The 23,321-nt window shown below is 52.6% G+C and overlaps 2 long non-coding RNA genes across 2 annotated transcripts; both read right to left on the bottom strand.

Annotated features, from left to right (window-relative positions):
• Positions 1 to 7,910: 7,910 nt before the first annotated feature.
• On the bottom strand, positions 7,911 to 9,210 carry LOC142249043 (uncharacterized). Its single transcript, XR_012724980.1, has 3 exons — positions 9,158 to 9,210; positions 8,652 to 9,077; positions 7,911 to 7,959 (listed from the first exon to the last, which is right to left on the bottom strand). It is a non-coding gene; the product is annotated as an uncharacterized LOC142249043 (long non-coding RNA).
• Positions 9,205 to 10,041, bottom strand: LOC142249044 (uncharacterized). The gene is made up of 3 exons (XR_012724981.1): positions 9,935 to 10,041; positions 9,739 to 9,849; positions 9,205 to 9,239 (listed from the first exon to the last, which is right to left on the bottom strand). It is a non-coding gene; the product is annotated as an uncharacterized LOC142249044 (long non-coding RNA).
• Positions 10,042 to 23,321: the final 13,280 nt, after the last annotated feature.

Genomic DNA, 23,321 nt, shown 5'->3' on the forward strand with positions numbered 1-23,321 from the left:
TTCTGGGTCTCTCCTGCCCTCCTCCCTCCTCTCTGGGTCTCTCCTGCCCTCCTCCCTCCTCTCTCGGTCTCTGCCTGCCCTCCTCCCTCCTCTCTGCGTCTCTGCCTGCCCTCCTCCCTCCTCTCTGGGTCTCTGCCTGCCCTCCTCTCTGGGTCTCTGCCTGCCCTCCTCTCTGGGTCTCTGCCTGCCCTCCTCTCTGGGTCTCTGCCTGCCCTCCTCTCTGGGTCTCTGCCTGCCCTCCTCTCTGGGTCTCTGCCTGCCCTCCTCTCTGGGTCTCTGCCTGCCCTCCTCTCTGGGTCTCTGCCTGCCCTCCTCTCTGGATCTCTGCCTGCCCAACTCTCTGGGTCTCTGCCTGCCCTCCTCTCTGGGTCTCTGCCTGCCCTCCTCTCTGGGTCTCTGCCTGCCCTCCTCTCTGGGTCTCTGCCTGCCCCCCTCTCTAGGTCTCTGCCTGCCCTCCTCTCTGGGTCTCTGCTTGCCCTCCTCCCTCCTCTATGGGTCTCTGCCTGCCCTCCTCCCTCCTCTCTGGGTCTCTGTCTGCCCTCCTCCCTCCTCTCTGGCTCTCTGCCTGCCCTCCTCCCTCCTCTCTGGGTCTCTCCTTACCTCCTCCCTCCTCTTTGGGTCTCTGCCTGCCCTCCTCCCTCCTCTCTGGGTGTCTCCTTCCCTGCTCCCTCCTCTCTGGGTCTCTCCTTCCCTCCTCCCTCCTCTTCGGGTCTCTGCCTGCCCTCCTCCCTCCTCTGTGGGTCTCTTCCTGCCCTCCTCCCTCCTCTGTGGGTCTCTGCCTGCCCTCCTCTCTCCTCTCTGGGTCTCTGCCTGCCCTCCTCCCTCCTCTCTGGGTCTCTCCTGCCCTCCTCCCTCCTCTCTGGGTCTCTGCCTTCCCTCCTCCCTCCTCTCTGCGTCTCTGCCTGCCCTCCTCCCTCCTCTCTGGGTCTCTCCTGCCCTCCTCCCTCCTCTCTGGGTCTCTCCTGCCCTCCTCCCTCGTCTCTGGGTCTCTGCCTGCCCTCCTCGCTCCTCTATGGGTCTCTGCCTGCCCTCCTCCCTCCTCTCTGGGTCTCTCCTTCCCTCCTCCCTCCTCTCTGGGTCTCTCCTTCCCTCCTCCCTCCTCTCTGGGTCTCTCCTTCCCTCCTCCCTCCTCTCTGGGTCTCTCCTTCCCTCCTCCCTCCTCTCTGGGTCTCTGCCTGCCCTCCTTTCTCCTCTCTGGGTCTCTGCCTACCCTCCTCCCTCCTCTCTGGGTCTCTCCTGCCCTCCTCCCTCCTCTCTGGGTCTCTCCTGCCCTCTTCCCTCCTCTCTCGGTCTCTGCCTTCCCTCCTCCCTCCTCTCTGCGTCTCTGCCTGCCCTCTTCCCTCCTCTCTGGGTCTCTGCCTGCCCTCCTCTCTGGGTCTCTGCCTGCCCTCCTCTCTGGGTCTCTGCCTGCCCTCCTCTCTGGGTCTCTGCCTGCCCTCCTCTCTGGGTCTCTGCCTGCCCTCCTCTCTGGGTCTCTGCCTGCCCTCCTCTCTGTGTCTCTGCCTGCCCTCCTCTCTGGGTCTCTGCCTGCCCTCCTCTCTGGGTCTCTGCCTGCCCTCCTCTCTGGGTCTCTGCCTGCCCTCCTCTCTGGGTCTCTGCCTGCCCTCCTCCCTCCTCTCTGGGTCTCTGTCTGCCCTCCTCCCTCCTCTCTGGCTCTCTGCCTGCCCTCCACCCTCCTCCCTGGGTCTCTCCTTCCCTCCTCCCTCCTCTCTGGGTCTCTCCTTCCCTCCTCCTTCCTCTCTGGGTCTCTGCCTGCCCTCCTCCCTCCTCTCTGGGTCTCTCCTTCCCTCCTCCCTCCTCTCTGGGTCTCTCCTGCCCTCTGCCTGCCCTCCTCTCTGGGTCTCTCCTGCCCTCCTCCCTCCTCTCTGGGTCTCTGCCTGCCCTCCTCCCTCCTCTCTAGGTCTCTCCTGCCTTCCTCCCTCCTCTCTGGGTCTCTCATGCCCTCCTCCCTCTTCTCTGGGTCTCTGCCTGCCCTCCTCCCTCCTCTCTGGGTCTCTGCCTGCCCTCCTCCTTCCTCTCTGGGTCTCTGCCTGCCCTCATCCCTCCTCTCTGGGTCTCTGCCTGCCCTCCTCCCTTCTCTCTGGGTCTCTGCCTGCCCTCCTCCCTCCTCTCTGGGTCTCTCCTTCCCTCCTCCTTCCTCTCTGGGTCTCTGCCTGCCCTCCTCTCTGGGGTCTCTCCTTCCCTCCTCCCTCCTCTCTGGGTCTCTGCCTGCCCTCCTCGCTCCTCTATGGGTCTCTGCCTGCCCTCCTCCCTCCTCTCTAGGTCTCTCCTTCCCTCCTCCCTCCTCTCTGGGTCTCTCCTTCCCTCCTCCCTCCTCTCTGGGTCTCTCCTTCCCTCCTCCCTCCTCTCTGGGTCTCTCCTTCCCTCCTCCCTCCTCTCTGGGTCTCTGCCTGCCTTCCTCCCTCCTCTCTGGGTCTCTGCCTACCCTCCTCCCTCCTCTCTGGGTCTTTCCTGCCCTCCTCCCTCCTCTCTGGGTCTCTGCCTGCCCTCCTCCCTCCTCTCTCGGTCTCTGCCTTCCCTCCTCCCTCCTCCCTGCGTCTCTGCCTGCCCTCCTCCCTCCTCTCTGGGTCTCTGCCTGCCCTCCTCTCTGGGTCTCTGCCTGCCCTCCTCTCTGGGTCTCTGCCTGCCCTCCTCTCTGGGTCTCTGCCTGCCCTCCTCTCTGGGTCTCTGCCTGCCCTCCTCTCTGGGTCTCTGCCTGCCCTCCTCTCTGAGTCTCTGCCTGCCCTCCTCTCTGGGTCTCTGCCTGCCCTCCTCTCTGGGTCTCTGCCTGCCCTCCTCTCTGGCTCTCTGCCTGCCCTCCTCCCTCCTCTCTGGGTCTCTGTCTGCCCTCCTCCCTCCTCTCTGGCTCTCTGCCTGCCCTCCTCCCTCCTCTCTGGCTCTCTGCCTGCCCTCCTCCCTCCTCTTTGGGTCTCTCCCTGCCCTCCTCCCTCCTCTCTGGGTCTCTCCTGCCCTCTGCCTGCCCTCCTCTCTGGGTCTCTCCTGCCCTCCTCCCTCCTCTCTGGGTCTCTGCCTGCCCTCCTCCCTCCTCTCTAGGTCTCTCCTGCCTTCCTCCCTCCTCTCTGGGTCTCTTCTGCCCTCCTCCCTCTTCTCTGGGTCTCTGCCTGCCCTCCTCCCTCCTCTCGGGGTCTCTGCCTGCCCTCCTCCTTCCTCTCTGGGTCTCTGCCTGCCCTCCTCCCTCCTCTCTGGGTCTCTGCCTGCCCTCCTCCCTCCTCTCTGGGTCTCTGCCTGCCCTCCTCCCTCCTCTCTGGGTCTCTGCCTGCCCTCCTCCCTCCTCTCTGGGTCTCTCCTTCCCTCCTCCTTCCTCTCTGGGTCTCTGCCTGCCCTCCTCCCTCCTCTCTGGGTCTCTCCTTCCCTCCTCCCTCCTCTCTGGGTCTCTCCTTCCCTCCTCCCTCCTCTCTGGGTCTCTCCTTCCCTCCTCCCTCCTCTCTGGGTCTCTCCTTCCCTCCTCCCTCCTGTCTGGGTCTCTGCCTGCCCTCCTCCCTCCTCTCTGGGTCTCTTCCTGCCCTCCTCCCTCCTCTCTGGGTCTCTGCCTACCCTCCTCTCTGGGTCTCTCCTGCCCTCCTCCCTCCTCTCTGGGTCTCTGCCTGCCCTCCTCCCTCCTCTCTCGATCTCTGCCTTCCCTCCTCCCTCCTCTCTGCGTCTCTGCCTGCCCTCCTCCCTCCTCTCTGGGTCTCTGCCTGCCCTCCTCTCTAGGTCTCTGCTTGCCTCCCTCTCTGGGTCTCTGCCTGCCCTCCTCCCTCCTCTCTGGGTCTCTGCCTGCCCTCCTCCCTCCTCTCTGGGTCTTTGTCTGCCCTCCTCCCTCCTCTCTGGCTCTCTGCCTGCCCTCCTCCCTCCTCTCTGGCTCTCTGCCTGCCCTCCTCGCTCCTCTATGGGTCTCTGCCTGCCCTCCTCTCTGGGTCTCTCCTTCCCTCCTCCCTCCTCTCTGGGTCTCTCCTTCCCTCCTCCCTCCTCTCTGGGTCTCTCCTTCCCTCCTCCCTCCTCTCTGGGTCTCTCCTTCCCCCTCCTTCCTCCTCTCTGGGTCTCTGCCTGCCCTCCTCCCTCCAATCTGGGTCTCTGCCTGCCCTCCTCCCTCCTCTCTGGGTCTCTGCCTGCCCTCCTCCCTCCTCTCTGGGTCTCTGCCTGCCCTCCTCCCTCCTCTCTGGGTCTCTGCCTGCCCTCCTCCCTCCTCTCTGGGTCTCTGCCTGCCCTCCTCCTTCCTCTCTGGGTCTCTGCCTGCCCTCCTCCCTCCTCTCTGGGTCTCTGCCTGCCCTCCTCCCTCCTCTCTGGGTCTCTGCCTGCCCTCCTCCCTCCTCTCTGGGTCTCTGCCTGCCCTCCTCCCTCCTCTCTGGGTCTCTGCCTGCCCTCCTCCCTCCTCTCTGGGTCTCTGCCTGCCCTCCTCCCTCCTCTCTGGGTCTCTCCTGCCCTCCTTCCCTCCTCTCTGGGTCTCTGCCTGCCCTCCTCCCTCCTCACAGGGTCTCTCCTGCCCTCCTACCTCCTCTCTGGGTCTCTCCTTCCCTCCTCTCTGGGTCTCTGCCTGCCCCTCCTCTCTGGTCTCTGCCTGCCCTCCTCCCTCTTCTCTGGGTCTCTGCCTGCCCTCCTCCCTCTTCTCTGGGTCTCTGCCTGCCCTCCTCCCTCCTCTCTGGGTCTCTCCTGCCCACCTCCCTCCTCTCTGGGTCTCTGCCTGCCCTCCTCCCTCCTCTCTGGGTCTCTCCTGCTTTCTGCCTGCCCTCCTCTCTGGGTCTCTCCTTCCCTCCTCCCTCCTCTCTGGGTCTCTCCTTCCCTCCTCCCTCCTCTCTGGGTCTCTCCTTCCCTCCTCCCTCCTCTCTTGGTCTCTCCTTCCCTCCTCCCTCCTCTCTCGGTCTCTGCCTGCCCTCCTCCCTCCTCTCTGGGTCTCTCCTGCCCTTCTCCCTCCTCTCTGGGTCTCTGCTTGCCCTCCTCCCTCCTCTCTAGGTCTTTGCCTGCCCTCCTCCCTCCTCTCTGGGTCTCTCCTGCCCTTCTCCCTCCTCTCTGGGTCTCTGCCTGCCCTCCTCCCTCCTCTCTGGGTCTCTTCCTGCCCTCCTCCCTCCTCTCTGGGTCTCTGCCTGCCCTCCTTCCTCCTCTCTGGGTCTCTGCCTGCCCTCCTCCTTCCTCTCTGTGTCTCTCCTGCCCTCCTCCCTCCTCTCTGGGTCTCTGCCTGCCCTCCTCTCTCCTCTCTGGGTCTCTGCCTGCCCTCCTCCCTCCTCTCTGGCTCTCTGCCTGCCCTCCTCCCTCCTCTCTGGGTCTCTCCTGCCCTCTGCCTGCCCTCCTCCCTGGGTCTCTCCTGCCCTCCTCCCTCCTCTCTGGATCTCTCCTGCCCTCCTCCCTCCTCTCTGCGTCTCTGCCTGCCCTCCTCCCTCCTCTCTGGGTCTTTGCCTGCCCTCCTCCCTCCTCTCTGGGTCTCTGCCTGCCCTCCTCCCTCCTCTCTGGGTCTCTGCCTGCCCTCCTCCCTCCTCTCTGGGTCTCTGCCTGCCCTCCTCCCTCCTCTCTGGGTCTCTGCCTGCCCTCCTCCTTCCTCTCTGGGTCTCTGCCTGCCCTCCTCCCTCCTCTCTGGGTCTCTCCTGCCCTCCTTCCTCCTCTCTGGGTCTCTGCCTGCCCTCCTCCCTCCTCTCTGGGTCTCTGCCTGCCCTCCTCCCTCCTCTCTGGGTCTCTCCTGCCCTCCTCCCTCTTCTCTGGGTCTCTGCCTGCCCTCCTCCCTTCTTTCTGGGTCTCTCCTGCTTTCTGCCTGCCCTCCTCCTTCCTCTCTGGGTCTCTCCTGCCCTCCTCCCTCCTCTCTGGGTCTCTGCCTGCCCTCCTCCCTCTTCTCTGGGTCTCTGCCTGCCCTCCTCCCTCCTCTCTGGGTCTCTGCCTGCCCTCCTCCCTCCTCTCTGGGTCTCTGCCTGCCCTCCTCCCTCTTCTCTGGGTCTCTGCCTGCCCTTCTCCCTCCTCTCTGGGTCTCTCCTGCCCTCCTCCCTGCTCTCTGGGTCTCTGCCTGCCCTCCTCCCTCCTCTCTGGGTCTCTGCCTGCCCTCCTCCCTGGGTCTCTCCTGCCCTCCTCCCTCCTCTCTGGGTCTCTGCCTGCCCTCCTCTCTCCTCTCTGGGTCTCTCCTGCCCTCCTCCCTCCTTTCTGGGTCTCTGCCTGCCCTCCTCCCTCCTCTCTGGGTCTCTCCTGCTTTCTGCCTGCCTTCCTCTCTGGGTCTCTCCTTCCCTCCTCCCTCCTCTCTGGGTCTCTCCTTCCCTCCTCCCTCCTCTCTGGGTCTCTCCTTCCCTCCTCCCTCCTCTCTGGGTCTCTCCTTCCCTCCTCCCTCCTCTCTCGGTCTCTGCCTGCCCTCCTCCCCCCTCTCTCGGTCTCTGCCTGCCCTCCTCCCTCCTTTCTCGGTCTCTGCCTGCCCTCCTCCCTCCTCTCTGGGTCTCTGCCTGCCCTCCTCCCTCCTCTCTGGGTCTCTGCCTGCCCTCCTCCCTCCTCTCTGGGTCTCTGCCTGCCCTCCTCCCTCCTCTCTGGGTCTCTGCCTGCCCTCCTCCCTCCTCTCTGGGTCTCTGCCTGCCCTCCTCCCTCCTCTCTGGGTCTCTCCTGGCATCCTCCCTCCTCTCTGGGTCTCTCCTGCCCTCCTCCCTCCTCTCTGGGTCTCTGCTTGCCCTCCTCCCTCCTCTCTGGGTCTTTTCCTGCCCTCCTCCCTCCTCTCTGGGTCTCTCCTGCCCTTCTTCCTCCTCTCTGGGTCTCTGCCTGCCCTCCTCCCTCCTCTCTGGGTCTCTGCCTGCCCTCCTCCCTCCTCTCTGGGTCTCTGCCTGCCCTCCTCCCTCCTCTCTGGGTCTCTGCCTGCCCTTCTCCCTCCTCTCTGGGTCTCTGCCTGCCTTCCTCCCTCCTCTCTGTGTCTCTCCTGCCCTCCTCCCTCCTCTCTGTGTCTCTCCTGCCCTCCTCTCTGGGTCTCTCCTGCCCTCCTCCCTCCTCTCTGGGTCTCTGCCTGCCCTCCTCCCTCCTCTCTGGGTCTCTGCCTGCCCTCCTCCCTCCTCTCTGGGTCTCTGCCTGCCCTCCTCCCTCCTCTCTGGGTCTCTGCCTGCCCTCCTCCCTCCTCTCTGGGTCTCTGCCTGCCCTCCTCCCTCCTCTCTGGGTCTCTGCTTGCCCTCCTCCCTCCTCTCTGGGTCTCTGCCTGCCCTCCTCCCTCCTCTCTGTGTCTCTCCTGCCCTCCTCCCTCCTCTCTGGGTCTCTGCCTGCCCTCCTCTCTCCTCTCTGGGTCTCTGCCTGCCCTCCTCCCTCCTCTCTGGCTATCTGCCTGCCCTCCTCCCTCCTCTCTGGGTCTCTCCTGCCCTCTGCCTGCCCTCCTCCCTCCTCTCTGGGTCTCTCCTGCCCTCCTCCCTCCTCTCTGGATCTATCCTGCCCTCCTCCCTCCTCTCTGGGTCTCTGCCTGCCCCCCTCCCTCCTCTCTGGGTCTCTGCCTGCCCTCCTCCCTCTTCTCTGTGTCTCTCCTGCCCTTCTCCCTCCTCTCTGGGTCTCTCCTGCCCTCCTCCCTCCTCTCTGGGTCTCTGCCTGCCCTCCTCCCTCCTCTCTGGGTCTCTGCCTGCCCTCCTCCCTGGGTCTCTCCTGCCCTCCTCCCTGGGTCTCTGCCTGCCCTCCTCCCTCCTCTCTGGGTTTCTCCTGCCCTCCTCTCTGGGTCTCTGCCTGCCCTCCTCTCTGGGTCTCTGCCTGCCCTCCTCCCTCCTCTCTGGGTCTCTGCCTGCCCTTCTCCCTCCTCTCTGGGTCTCTGCCTGCCCTCCTCCATGGGTCTCTGCCTGCCCTCCTCCCTCCTCTCTGGGTCTCTCCTGCCCTCTGCCTGCCCTCCTCCCTCCTCTCTGGGTCTCTGCCTGCCCTCCTCCCTCCTCTCTGGGTCTCTGCCTGCCCTCCTCTCTCCTCTCTGGGTCTCTCCTGCCCTCCTCTCTGGGTCTCTGCCTGCCCTCTGTCCCCTTCTCTCTGGCTGGCTTAGTGGGCCTCTGGATCTTCCGTTACTCGGTTCTGTAAAGACATCTTATAGTATTCTGCACTGTGCTACATTTAATTTTTTCTTTTTTTCTTTCTACAGAATGAAAACTGCAAGCTCGGAATGGTCTATGTTCCCGCTTTTCTTTTCTTTTTCCTTGCTTAATTATTCAGTTTAATAAAATGTTTATAGTTTGACATGTTTGTTTGTTTTCTCTTATTTAATGTACATCATATGCACATATATAAATTTGTATACACCAATGCTCTCACCGTAGTAATACACACTATATATTATAAGTACTATTATATTGGGGTTTTTTTTCTCTTTCAGATTTGATGCCTGACCCATAATTTAAGGGGGAAAAAAAAGCAACGTGAGCACAGCACTTGAGACCTGTCATAGACTTTGCTGCCCACAGGATAGATATGCAGATTTTGATGCAGATTCTCAAAATCTGCATGAAAAAAGCATCAAACACAGCGTGGGCACAGAGCCTAAGATGGTCTTGGGTGAAATGCAGTTATGGTGGTAGGGCTTGAGTATTATTCTTGTTCTCTGGCTACCTTCACAGAGACATTTAGAGCAATGCTGGCCCACTGCAATATTCAAGGGCCACAAACAATACGAGTTTTTTGGGGCCTTTGCAGCTGGCTATTGGCGCAAACTGGTGCCCAGCCGGCGGGTTCTCGGTGCAGACAGGGCAGGGTGGGCTGCAAGATTTTACCTGACACTGTTGTGGGCTGTATCCTCTGGCACGGCTGTATCCTCTGGCACGGCTGTATCCTCTGGTGCATTTTTATTTTGTAAAGTTTATTTGAATTCTAGTTATAGAGACAAGGCATGAGGGAAATACAACGGCTCAGACATCTGACTAGTAGTCATTGGCGATGCCATTCAAACCTCCATTTGTCAGAATAATTTCATCACTGCCGTTTATCACCTCCAGTTTGTCCCTATAGCTAGAATAGAAATAGTTAACAGTACATTTATAAGACAATATTCACCTGGTATTGGACCTAAAATGGGGAAAAAAAGCACAACATGGAATTAATAAACTTTTTAAACACGAAAAATTAAATCGTCGATTCTCCTCAATATGAGCCTAGGGATAAGCTTCATTCTTCTGGGCGGATCCCTGCAGTCGTCATCTCTTTAAATGAAAAAAAAGGAATACCTATGTTAAAACAGGTTTGTGGTTTAAAGACATCAATGAACATATTCACTTATTACCCGGGCTGTTTCCTTTTCCTCAACACCCAAGCGTGAGCAGAGTGTCATGCCACTGTGATCCATTCCTGAGAGCAGATCCTAGCTGCGGAAGAGAGAGAGATTAATCCCCTCTTCTCTTCCATTGTCAGCCTGTGCGCATATCGCACTGCACTAGGATGACATCCGAGAGCAGTCCGATGTTTCGCCCTCACCCACAGACTTGTATGGACGAGTGAAAAGACTCACAGACCATGGCAGCATGCTGCGATTTTTTTTTTTTTCCTTAGTCCAATTAGGGCTGAGAAAAAAAAAACTTGCAGATGTGAGCTGCTGTATTGTCTTAAATGGGGCCAAATGCAATGCCAAATTTCTCTCACATTGCTCTCGTGCGAGTCATGCGCCATTGTGACTCTACCCTTAGAGTGCGTGCCCACGATCAGGGCTGGCAGCGTTTGGGATGTAGCGTGTTTCTGCTGCTTCCAAAACACTGCATTGTACAGTACAAGCATAGTGGACATGATTTCTAGAAATCACATGCTCGCTGTGCTTGTTTTTTCCGCAGCAAACATTGACCTGTGGCACTGATTTAAAGGTATACCCACCTTGGATTTAAACTTGAGTCACCGGGTACTTCTTCAAGTTGGGCACTGGTAGCTTCGACTTCCTGGGCCTGGACCCTTTGCTCCTCTTCTCTGCTGCTTCCTTCTGCAGCTCTGTAGGGAATACAGAAAACAAACTTAATTTCTGGCAACAGTTTATGTACAAATATGAAATCATATCTGCATTGCAATGAATTACCTTGAGGTGCTGGGCTGGGTTTCCCTTGGTCTGCCTGCTCCTGCAACCAGTTGGAATGCTTCACAGAGGTCCCCTAAGGTTTTCTCCCTGTAGTTCCTCTCCGCTGTCATGTTTGAATGGCTTAAGTATTTCGAGAACAGATACTTCTCTTTCTCTGTCAGGTTAGACACGGTCCATGTCTGACAGACTTTTCTGACCAGCTGACTGGAGATATTTTCAAGTTTATACCTAGAAAGGGATAGAGTAGATCGTAAATACATGGCACAATATTTAAAATATAGTTTTTTGACTTATCACTTACTTGTTGTGGTAGCGATAAAGGTCGTTGGGTACGTTATGAATTTTTATTCCTGAAGTCGATAAGAAGAAGTTATTCGGGCTGTCTCGTGTGGCCAGCACCGGTCTCACTTCTGAAAAGTAAACGTTAAACCACTGTGGAAAAAAACAAAGAAACCACTTTGTTAGATTTTGAATGGGGCTTTTGAATGTTACTGTAAGAAGATTTCAACAAGACAATTTCTTACTGGAGTCCACAACAGTGCCCACATGAGAGAGGGATCTGCTCCACCAGGACAGGAAAACTTCAGGGTAAAAATACGGTACCTCTTCTAAGGCTCAGTTGGATTTCTGAGCAGGAGAGGGGCTACCGCTGGGTTATCTTAATGAATAGAAAAGTCACCTCTGTGCCAACTGCATCGGAGGAGAAGTACCACCCTTTTATTATTTAGGTTTACTGTCCTGGTGGGGCGGATCCCCCTCTTAAGTCTAAGATAAACGGCGAGTAATACGGAGCGAGTGTAATGCGATAAAAAAACCAACTCATTCCACTTGGACCAATATTACTCTATGGGGCAACTCCCATGAGCGATTATTTTCTCAGCCCTAATCAGACCGAGAAAACAGTCGCAGCATGCTGCGAGTGTTCTGCGAGCTTGTTTCACTTGCACCCATTCAAGTCTATGGGGGCGAGAGAAACATCGCATTGCTCTCACATTAAACTGGTGTAACGCAACAGCAGTGCGATTCTCGCATCAGCCAGCAATGGAGGAGATAGGGAGACCAATCCCTTCCTCTCCTCTGCAGCGCGTGCCCGCCCCTCCGCAGCTGTGGTGTGATCGGACCACAGTCGCGTGTCACTCGCATGACACTCAGCTCCCGCTGTGCTGCGAGCGTGAGCCGAGTGTCATGCGAGGACTCGTAGTAATCCCCGTGTGGCCTCGGCCTAATGTGTGTGCTGTCGCTACGACAGGAAAATCTTACCTCCTCTTCTTCTTGATTGAGAACAAAGCACGCTACTTGTTGGGCAGCAGTTTTATGGGATTTAACGCCAACAACTGCCAGTTCTTCTTGATTTTGATGCAAGTAATGCATCCTTCCTGTCCACTCAGAAACCTGTGAATCAATACATGGGAAAGTTGGAGAGACAGATGGTTTTATAGGACAATAAGGAGAAGCAGGTTTTTACTTACGGTCATATTTTTGGCAACTCCTGGTCTTTGCAAGTGTCGTAGTACAAGTAGGGCTTCAAGATAATAAAGTATATTCAGCTGAGCCTCTTGATCTCGGGATCCTTCTTTGACGTCCTCGATGGCTTGTAAGAACGCTGGCTTTGCGACATTCAAAAGCGCCCGACATTGCTCTGGTGTTTTGTCGTTTTTCTGCAATTCCAGGTATCTAAGATAAAGATTAATAAATGTGATGGTTAGGTAAGGCCTATTAAAGAATGTGAAGATGGTAAAAAAAAAAAAAAAAAACCTTGGTGGAAGGGAGAAATAAATTACAACAAAAAAAAAAAAAAATTGTGGATACCCAGGAAGGATAAATGATAGCTCATGACATACCTTTTGCTAACCACCTCTTTTGCAATTCCCTTAGAAAAGGTCTTCTGGATGTCCATAATCACGTTCTTGAAATATTTCATGATCTTATAACGTTTTCTGTTTTGCCACGTTACATCGGTCGCAAACAGCAGGTAGTGTACATATCTCCGGACATGCTTCAAGTAGTTGGAGGCGGTTTGGTTGCACAGGCCAATGTCTTTGAGCTTTATGAAGAATGAGCGTGCTTTCTCAATCTTCTTTGCAAAGTTGAGGCTCACACGGCGCTTGTCCATAAAATACAGAAACCTCGACACATCTTCAACATTTTGCTTGTACCTCTCCAGTTTACAGTGGTTTTGTAAATAGTCAGAAAAACCTTGTAGGATTGGATCGGATGAAGGATGGCGATTATACAATCCTGCTTCTTGCATTTTGATCCTCAAAGTAACACTCCATTTTATCCTTGAAGATCTATAAATTTGGAGGAAACAGATTACAACCTTGATTAAAAAACAAACAAACCCATATATGTATGTACAAGAGAGACCAGGGTGGGAAGAAAGCAGGGAGAGGTAGGAGACCGAGACCAGGGTGGGAAGAGAGCAGGGAGAGAGGCAGAGACACACAGAGGGAGAGAGAGACACACAGAGGGAGAGAGAGACACACAGAGGGAGAGAGAGACACACAGAGGGAGAGAGAGAGACACACAGAGGGAGAGAGAGACACACAGAGGGAGAGAGAGACACACAGAGGGAGAGAGAGACACACAGAGGGAAAAAGAGACACAGAGGGAGAGAGACACACAGAGGGAGAGAGACACACAGAGGGAGAGAGACACACAGAGGGAGAGAGACACACAGAGGGGGAGAGACACACAGAGGGAGAAAGAGAGAGAGAAAGAGACACACACACACACACACAGAGGGTGTCTTACTGCTCCCCATGCTCATCTGTGTTCCTGGGATTCTCTTCTCCTTCTGTGGTCTCAGCTTCTACATTAGGCTCGTTGTCATTCTCTTCTTCACTGGTTTCTGAGTTTGAATCTGCCTCACTGGATGAAACGTTGGCCTCATCATCATCATTGGATACTTTGGATACAGAAGACGCTACATCCTCTGAAGTATCCACACATTCAGGATCTGCGGTGGGTGCGTTGTCCACATTAACTGACATGTGACGTGTCGATATGCCAGTGGATGTGGATGGTTCTTCGTCTTCACCAGTCCTGTAAATTATAAGGGACTAGTCACAAGGGCATTAGTTCCTGCGCTCATTTCGTCCTCTTAGCAGGTTAGCACACCCACAGGGGCGTGCTATCATGCTATTCAATGCAGCATCACCAGCGGTTATGCGCGTACCTGTGTCCGCTGTCCCCACTGATCTGAAGTCCCGGCAGTTCCAGTCATGCGCACCAGACCTCTCTGAAGCCGGGAGGCATACACTGTTTCATAGTGCGCATGTCCGGAAGTGGTGTGCATTCAGATCACTGGTAACAGGTACACGGGTCACCTCTGGTGATGCTGCATTGAATAGCATGTTAGCACGCCCCTGCAGGTGTGCTAACATGCTAAGAGGGCGGAATGAGCACTGGAACTAACGCCCTTGCGACTAGACTCTGCACCCATTAGCATATAATAAAAGATCTTGAGAAATACATTTTCTAAAGATCTGTATATATGCTACTAGATACAGGGACAATAAGGCAGGGAATATCAATATGTACCCAGAACAGCTTGTGGTTCTAGGTGCATACTGCACCTGACAGGTTCACTGTAAACTAAATTCCTTGTATGTATTTACACTGACCTGTAGTCATGAACATCCTCTCTGATGGGTTGCTCTTCCTCCACCACTGGTGGCTCTTCGATGATGGGCAGGTCTTCCGCAATTGACATCTCTTCCTCCACCACTGGCGGCTCTTTGATGATGGGCAGGTTCTCCGCAATTGACATTTCTTCCAGCACCACCGGCAGCTCTTCCTCCACCGCTGGTGGAATTTCTTCTGTGGCCACGGCGGGCAGCTCTTCTTCCACGTCAGGTGCTACCATAACCTCGACGGGCAACACTCCCTCCTTGGCGGGCTGCTCTCTCTCCCTGGCTGGCAGCTCATCTTGCATGAGTAATTCCGTGGCAGACGTAGATGGCCTCTCATCTTCAACAATCCTATAAATGAAAAAGCATTGTGATTATTATTCAAAGTTCAAAACATTAATGTAAAACCTATAAAACCAAAGAAGTGTGAGCGAGAGTATTCACATCATAAGATGGTAGCAATGATGGGGGCATACCTGGCCACAGCTGGTTTATCGGATATAAAAAATCCTCTCTCCTCCAGGAAAGCAGCAGAAGTATCTCTTGTACCGAGGGGCGGAATATCTTGATAAGAGATAACTGTTCCCTTCGATGCAAGAGTCACCAGCCTCTCCTTAGCCTCTTTCAAGACTGCAGTCCTCTCCTCATCTGTGCCAAACTTGAGGCATTTCCGTTTGAGATGCTGTGCCAGTTGTGCCACTGTTTCCTGACAAAATGGACATGTCATGGGCATCCTGAAATGCCTGTTAAAAAAAAAGTGTAACATTAGAAACAATATCACTGAGAATCCATCCAGCTGCCAGGGGACATGAGCGCTACCTGGGACCACGGGCGCTGTCTCTGCCCTCTTGTGTGCTGCCTGGGGCCCCGTGTGCTGCCCGCAATAACCATTGTTTGTTGTGGAGCCTGCGATAGGCGTTCTGTTTCTTGGGGAGCCATGGGGGCTGCAAGGGTCCTGACATGCACCAAGGTGCCAGGGGCCACACCACCATGTCAGGGGCCACACCGCCGAGTCAGGGGCTACACCCAGGGGCCACACCGCCAAGTCAGGGGCCACACCCAGGGGCCACACCGCCGAGTCAGGGGCCCTGACACGCCCTAGGGGCCCCTGGGCATGTCAGGGGCCACAAGGTGCCCCTGGGCATGTCAGGGGCCACAAGGGGCCCCTGGGCGTCTCAGGGGCCCTGGGCATGTCAGGGGCCCCTGGGCATGTCAGGTGCCCCTGGGCGTGTCCGGGGCCCCAGGGGCCACACACCACTGTCCGGGGGCCCCAGGGGCCAAAAGCCACTGTCCGGGGCCCCAGGGGCCAAAAGCCACTGTCCGGGGCCCCAGGGGCCAAAAGCCACTGTCCGGGGCCCCAGGGGCCACAAGCCACTGTCCGGGGCCCCAGGGGCCACAAGCCACTGTCCGGGGCCCCAGCAGCCACAAGCCACTGTCCGGGGCCCCAGCAGCCACAAGCCACTGTCCAGGGCCCCAGGGGCCACAAGCCACTGTCCGGGGCCCCAGGGACCACAAGCCACTGTCCGGGGCCCCAGGGGCCACAAGCCACTGTCCGGGGCCCCAGGGGCCACACGCAACTGTCCGGGGCCACACACCACTGTCCGGGGCCTCAGGGGCCACGTGCCACTGTCCGGGGCCACAGGGACCACAAGCCAGTGTCCGGGGCCACAAGCCAGTGTCTGGGGCCACAAGGCAGTGTCCGGGGCCCCAAGCCAGTGTCCGGGGCCACAAGCCAGTGTCCGGGGCCACAGGGTGCTGCCTGGGGTCCTGTGTGCTACCTGTACATGAAAGATTTTAAACACTAAGATGATGTGAAAATACAGTTGGAGCAGTCCCATCCCCCCCTACAGTCTAACAGCTAAAGTAATCCTGTGGCTGAGGTCACTAACAGGCCATCAGATAACACTCCTCTATAGTGACACTGCCCATCCTCCATACCTGCACAAGCAATATACAATAACCTATGATATTCTCCATCCACCCGTGTACCCCACAATCTGAGTGTACTCCAGTATGCCCCTGCAGATTAACGTTCCCCTCACACTCACTGTGCCCACTCTCAACCCCCCTCCTTCCCCTCTCTCGGCCCGACCCGGGTGCACTTACTTTGATCCGGACTCCATCGCTGTAATGTCGCCTCCGTGGGGGAACACGACACCGTCCACGCTCCTGAGTAACTGGGGTAGATCGCACCTTCTCCCTGGGGGACGCGCGACCAAGCTTCCGTGTAAACGGCGTAAGACGCAGAGACTCCCTTGGGGTGAACTGCTCTCTCTGAGATCCTTTGCAGAATCAAATTTCCCTCCTCAACTCACTTCCTGTTAAAACTCCAGCCTCTGCAGCGATTGGTTCAATTAAATCATAGCAGGAGGTGGGGGTTTATGCAGAGAAAGAAAAAAAAAAAAGCAAGTCACTGTGAGATTTCAATTAATCAACAGCGCCTTCCGGTGACACTTGTCTGGGCATTTCTGGGCACATCATTCATCTGCCTTGAATGATTTTTAATCCGACTCTGCCACCTGGTGTTCAATTTTCAGCACTGCATAGAATGAGAGTTGGGTAAATGTCACACTGTCAAAAATAGCCACCTGAGTTGGGTAAATGGCCCTGATTGTCGCGGTGACGGTTGGGTATCGCAGCTTGACTCTCGAAAAAAAATGTTTGCGCCATCGCGTCCGTCCCGCCGCGAGGGTCGTGGGTGCGCGATCGCGGCGTCGGGAGACGCTCGGTTCGCGCTCCACGCGTCGGGGGCCGCCCCGCGCGAGCGAAAACGGATAGGCGAAAACAGTCGACGCGGGGCCCACTTTTGGGGCCCCCCGGACGGTTGGGGTGCCGTTCCAAAAAATGCCCCCCCCAGAGTCATACTGTTGAGGATGATGATAATGACGATTATGATGATGATGTTCATAATGGTGATGATGATCATGATGATGATCATGATGATGATCATGTTGACAAGATTGATAATTATGATGATGATCATGATAAAGATAATGATGATAATGATCATGATGATGACGATCCTGATGATGATGATCATGATGATGGTGACGATTATGATGATGATGATCATGATGATGATTATCGTGATAATGATGATCATCATGATGACGATCATGATGACGATCATGATGATGATCATGATGATGATCATGATGATGATGATCATGATGATGATCATGATGATGATGATGATCATGATGATGATCATGATGATGATGATGATCATGATGATGATCATGATGATGATCATGATGATGATGATCATGACGATGATGATAATTATCATGATGTTTATGATCATGAAAAATCATAATGATGATCATGATGATGATCATGATGATGATGATCATGACGATGATGATAATTATCATGATGTTTATGATCATGAAAAATCATAATGATGATCATGATGTTGGTGATCATGATGATGATATATACCCACTTGTCAGTGTACATGTATATTTATTTATATTTCAAATACTTTTATATTTACTTTTAAGTAATAATATATGTTACATATTTTTATGTATCTGACATATATATTACAGTACAGACCAAAAGTTTGGACACACCTTCTCATCTCTAGAACAACTGTTAAGAGGAGACTTTGTGCAGCAGGAATTCATGGTAAAATAGCTGTTAGGAAACCACTGCTAAGGACAGGCAATAAGCAGAAGAGACTTGTTTGGGCTAAAGAACACAAGGAATGTACATTAGACCAGTAGAAATCTGTGCTTTGGTCTGATGAGTCCAAATTTGAGATCTTTGGATGCAACCCCCATGCCTTTGTGTGGCGCAGAAAAGGTGAACGGATGGACTCTACATGCCTGGTTCCCACCGTGAAGCATGGAGGAGGTGTGATGGTGTGGGGGTGCTTTGCTGGTGACACTGTTGGGGATTTATTCAAAATTGAAGGCATACTGAACTAGCATGGCTACCACACATCATGCAGCGGCATGCTATTCCATCCGGTTTGCGTTTAGTTGGAACATCATTTATTTTTCAACAGGACAATGACCCCAAACACACCTCCAGACTGTGTAAGGGCTATTTGACTAAGAAGGAGAGTGACTGGGTGCTACGCCAGATGACCTGGCCTAAACGGTCACCAGGCCTGAACCCAATCGAGATGGTTTGGGGTGAGCTGGACCGCAGAGTGAATGTAAAAGGGCCAACAAGTGCTAAGCATCTCTGGGAACTCCTTCAAGACTGTTGGAAGACCATTTCCAGTGACTACCTCTTGAAGCTCATCAAGAGAATGCCAAGAGTGTGCAAAGCAGTAATCAAAGCAAAAGGTGGCTACTTTGAAGAACCTAGAATATAAGACATATTTTCAGTTGTTTCACACTTTTTTGTTAAGTATTTCATTCCACATGAGGTAATTCATAGTTTTGATGCCTTCAATGTGAATCTACAATTTTCAGTCATGAAAATATAGAAAACTTTTTGAATGAGAAGGTGTGTCCAAACTTTTGGTCTGTACTGTATATATACATAATCGCTTCCCCCTGGACACACTCCTGTTCTGCCCCCCCCCCCCCGAGAGATATTTGATATTTTGAACTGCCGCCTATAGTGAGATGCCCATCTCACCTCATGGAAGATGCAGGTCTGCATCTCATTCATGGAAATTATCAGCTGTTAAGGCTGCTTTACACACTACAATTTCACATGCGATCTCGTATGCGATGCGACACGCCCAGTTCGTATTTACAATCTGCAGAGATAGTACATAGGTAGTCTCTGAGACGTCACACGTGCATATTCTAAACGAAGCCACATCGATCAATATCTCGTTAGATCTTGGAGATCGTGTTAAGGATGACACCAGCATATTACTCACCTTTTCCGGGAATTAAAGAGGCGTGAAAAGTTGGTACCTCCAATCATAGCGTTGGGCGTGAGGCATGGCGTGTATTGACACGCCCGTATTGCATATGACGTACAGAAGAAGGATGAGGCTCGTCGTTCATAGGATGTCCCACGTATCAATATATCGGTTTCGTTCAACAAGACGAACAATATTTAGAAAATGAACGACGTGTATGCGATCAACGTTTTTGCGCACAATCTGGGTCGCACTTAGGTGTCACACTCAATGACGTCACTAACTATGCCGGATGTGCGTCACTTACGACGTGACCCCGCCGACATCTCGTAAGATATATTGTAGCGTGTAAAGCCCGCTTAAGCCTCTTCAAAAACAAGATAACAGATTCCAGGGATTAATAAAGTGTAATAATTTATTAACAAACACGATTAGTGATATCAGCATTAATAACATTTAACAAATACAAAACTACAACCAGAGAACAGTGTCAGTTACACATGCTTGCAATAATCATTTTGCTGGTGGTAAAATATTCTGAGTAATTGCTTAAAGTTTAAAAATCATGCAGAACTTTTTCCATATTCATATCACAAGTAGCTGGGAAGCTGCAATCTAGTCTATTGTTTGCAAAGTTAAGTTTAGTTGGTGAAGTTAGCTTATCTGTCACTGTACTGGTAAAGTGCTCACTGGTGTTTTACAAATTTTTTTCAGGCTATATCACAACAAGGAACAAATAGAACTAAACAAGCTGTATCTCACCCATCTCCATTACTGCTCCAAAGATAAGTAAAGAAAACTTCATATAATTCAGTGTCTGTGACAATATAATGTTGTAATGGTCTTGTAAAAACAAAATCATTATTAAGCCATCTTCTTTATTAAAAGGAATCTGTCAGGAGATTTTGTAGCACAATACTAATGTTATCTTTAAATAGGGCTTAAGGAGACCTTTCAAAATCAGTAGCTCTCCCTGTTCCTGTTATCTTGTTGTAAGCTCCATAGAATTTAATGGGACACAGTAACTAGTCAAGCATATGTAAATACAAACTGCATATTCCCTGCTCCCTCCTCCCACCTCTCAGTGCTTGCATCAGTAATAGTAAATTTGAACTTAATTTGCACTGCAGCCCCACCCATACTCCCTCCCACCTCTCAGCAGTTATAATGAATGCACTGTGAGGTGGAAGAGGGAGCAGTGAATATGTTAATTGTATTTACATACACTTGACTAGCATGCAGGAGACACTGAATAAAACAGAGCTTACAGCAGGATAATAGAATAAGGTTGAGCTATAAAACTTACTGATCCTAAAAGGTCTCCTTAAGCCCTATTTAAAGAAATTACATAATACAAAATACATTAGTATTCTACTACAAAATCACCTGACAGATTCCCTTTAAATAGGCTGTGTATAAGTACACACAAACAACTATTGCTAGAAAAAACATTTTCAGAAGGCAGGAGAAAAGCAGGTTAAATACCGCGCCAAACCACAGGAGTCCAGATGTTAGTAAATGCCTTTTCTTTATTTTCACAGGTCTACGCGTTTCAGAAACATATCCGTCCCCTTCCTCAGGACAATGAACAGAAAATACTAATATAGTTAGTATTAATAATTTGATAGTATTTTCTGTTCATTGTCCTGAGGAAGGGGACGGATATGTCCCTGAAATGCGTAGACCTGTGAAAATAAAGAAAAGGGATTTACTAACAACATCTGGACTCCTGTGGTTTGGCGCGGTATTTAACCTGCTTTTCTCCTGCCTTCTGAAAATTACTCCTTGTTGCAGGACCGCTGCCTCCCACATTACTTACATGCTTACAAAGGGGTTGTGACTGGCACAACCCTACCAGGTGAGTGGTCTTGCTAACACTCACCCCCACGTGTCATACCGGGTAAGACCCTATTTGCGCCTAATCTCTCCACAGTTTCTCTTGCCTTCTAGAAATAACATTTGACATGTTCAGGCAAATAATTTCTCAAAAAGATGTGCTGCAAAAATGTAATAAGAGAAATGATACTAAAGACATTAAACATTTTAGTGTCAAAATCTATTAATTCATTTTAGAAAGGGACAAAGATTTTTATAATAATAATATTTATTCATTTATAGAGCACTGTTAATTCCACAGCGCTTTACATACAATGGCAACACTGTCCCAATTGGGGCTCACAATCTAGAGTCTCTATCAGTATCTTTTTGGAGTGTGGGAGGAAACCGGAGAACCCACGCAAACACGGGGAGGAAACCCACGAGGAGGAAACCCACGCAAACACGGGGAGAACATACAAACTCCTTGCAAATGATGTCCTTAGTGGGATTTGAACCCAGGACTAGAGTTGAGAGCGGTTCGTGGTTCGAGGTTCTCCAGTTCTAAGCTCGAGTGATTTTTGGGGCTGTTCGAGATCGAACTAGAACTCGAGCTTTTTACAAAAGCTCGATAGTTCTAGATACGTTCGAGAACGGTTCTAGCAGCAAAAAGCAGGGCTTTTTACAGCTACAGTGTGCAGGAGCCATCGCTGGCAGCCTGCCACAAGCTGGTAACCAAGATAAACATCGGGTATCCAAGCAAAGCGCTTGGTTAGTAACCCGATGTTTATCTTAGTTACGTGCAGGAAGCCCACACTTCCCGCTCAGCTCACTCCGCCCCCTCCTGTCCGCGGCATGTATACATACATATACACACACACACACTCTCACACACGCACCCCCCCCTCCCCCCACCGCTCGGCTTACCTGCGGTGATGAAGTCCCGCCATCCCGACCTCAGCGCTGTCACTGTCCTCCATGGCCGCCGCTTGTCACATCACCTCTCGCTTCCCACCCGAGACGTCACGGCCTTTCATGTGGCACTAAGGGGTGCTTAGCTTTGTATTTAGCCAAAAAAATGAAAAAAAAAAATGACTTAGGGTTCCCCCTAGTTTTGTAGCCAGCTAGGGTAAAGCAGACGGCTGCAGCCTGCAGACCACAGCTGGCAACCTCACCTTGGCTGGTAATCCAAAACTGAGGGCACCCCACGCTGTTATTTTAAATTAAATAAATAATTAAAAAAAAAAAACACGTAGGGGTCCCCCTAAATTGGATCACCAGCCAAGGTAAAGCAGACAGCTGGGGCCTGATATTCTCAGACTAGGGAGGTCCATGGTTATTGGACTCTCCCAAGCCTAAAAATAGCAGGCCGCAGCCGCCCCAGAAGTGGCGCATCCATTAGATGCGCCAATCCTGGTGCTTCGCCCCAGCTCATCCCGCGCCCTGGTGCGGTGGCTAACGGGGTAATATATGGGGTTAATACCAGATGTGTAATGTCACCTGGCATCAAGCCCTGGGGTTGGTGAGGTCAGGCGTCTATCAGATACCCGACATCACCAACCCAGTCAGTAATAAAAAAAAATAGACGACAAACACATTTTTATTTGAAAAAACACTCCCCAAAACATTCCCTCTTTAACCAATTTATTAGAAAGAAAAACAAATCCAGGTCTGCTGTAATCCAAGGGGTTGCCATGACGATCCACACTGTCCCAGTCAATGAAGAGCAGGATGTTCCCCATTGGCTGGGAGAGCAATGCAGTGACCTGAGCTAACATCAATGGGTCAGCCCAGGTCACTGCAGGGCATGACAAGTGCTGCTGTCAGCGAGGTACATTACCTGCGCTGATCTCCAGCACTGCCGACACTTTCACTGTCAATGGAAAATCCAGGGAAGCATTTTTTATTTTTTTTGCCAAAAAACTACAAAAAAAGGACGTGAGTTTTGCCATATTTTTGTATGCTAGCCAGGTATAGCAGGCAGGTGCTGGAAGAGTTGGATACAGCGCCAGAAGATGGCGCTTCTATGAAAATGCCATTTTCTGAGGCGGCTGCAGACTGCAATTTGCAGCAGTGGGGCCCAGAAAGCTCAGGCCAACCTGTGGTGCGGATTCCAATCCCCAGCTGCCTAGTTGTACCTGGCTGGACACAAAAATGGGGCGAAGCCTATGTCATTTGTTTTCTAATTATTTCATGAAATTCATGAAATAATAAAAAAAGGGCTTCCCTTTATTTTTGGTTCCCAGCCGGGTACAAATAGGCAACTGGGGGTTGGGGGCAGCCGTACCTGCCTGCTGTACCTGGCTAGCATACAAAAATATGGCGAAGCCCACATAATTTTTTCAGGGGGCAAAAAACTTCTGCATACAGTCCTGGATGGAGTATGCTGAGCCTTGTAGTTCTGCAGCTGCTGTCTGTATGGAGAAGAGCAGACAGCAGCTGCAGAACTACAAGGCTCAGCATACTCCATCCAGGACTGTATGCAGAATTTTTTTGCCCACCAAAAAAATGACGTGGGCTTCGCCATATTTTTGTATGCTAGCCAGGTACAGCTGGCAGCCACGGGCTGCCTCCAACCCCCAGTTGCCTATTTGTACCCGGCTGGGAACCAAAAATATAGGGAAGCCCGTTTTTTTTTAATTATTTCACTTATTTTATGAAATAGTTAAAAAACAAATGACGTGGGCTTCGCCCCATTTTTGTGTCCAGCCGGGTACAACTAGGCAGCTGGGGATTGGAATCCGCAGCACAGGTTAGCCCGAGGTTTGTGGGTGCCTCTGCTGCGAATTGCAGTCCGCAGCCGTCCCAGAAAATGGCGCTCTCATAGAAGCGCCATCATCTGGCGCTGTATCCAACTCTTCCAACAGCCCTGGAGCCGGGTGGCTTGTTGGGTAATCATGAGTTAATACTGGCTGTTTTACTAGCCAGTATTAAGCCAGAGATTCTTAATGTCAGGCACGTTTGACCCGGCCATTAAGAATCTCCAATAAAGGGTTAAAAAAAAGACACCACACAGAGAAAAAATACTTTAATAGAAATAAATACACAGACACATTAGAGACTCCATCTTTATTACCCCCTGTCAGCCCTCCACGATCCTGCTCTTCTG

Source organism: Anomaloglossus baeobatrachus, chromosome 8 (assembly GCF_048569485.1).
Source record: "Anomaloglossus baeobatrachus isolate aAnoBae1 chromosome 8, aAnoBae1.hap1, whole genome shotgun sequence".
In the NCBI taxonomy this organism is placed as follows: Eukaryota; Metazoa; Chordata; class Amphibia; order Anura; family Aromobatidae; genus Anomaloglossus; species Anomaloglossus baeobatrachus.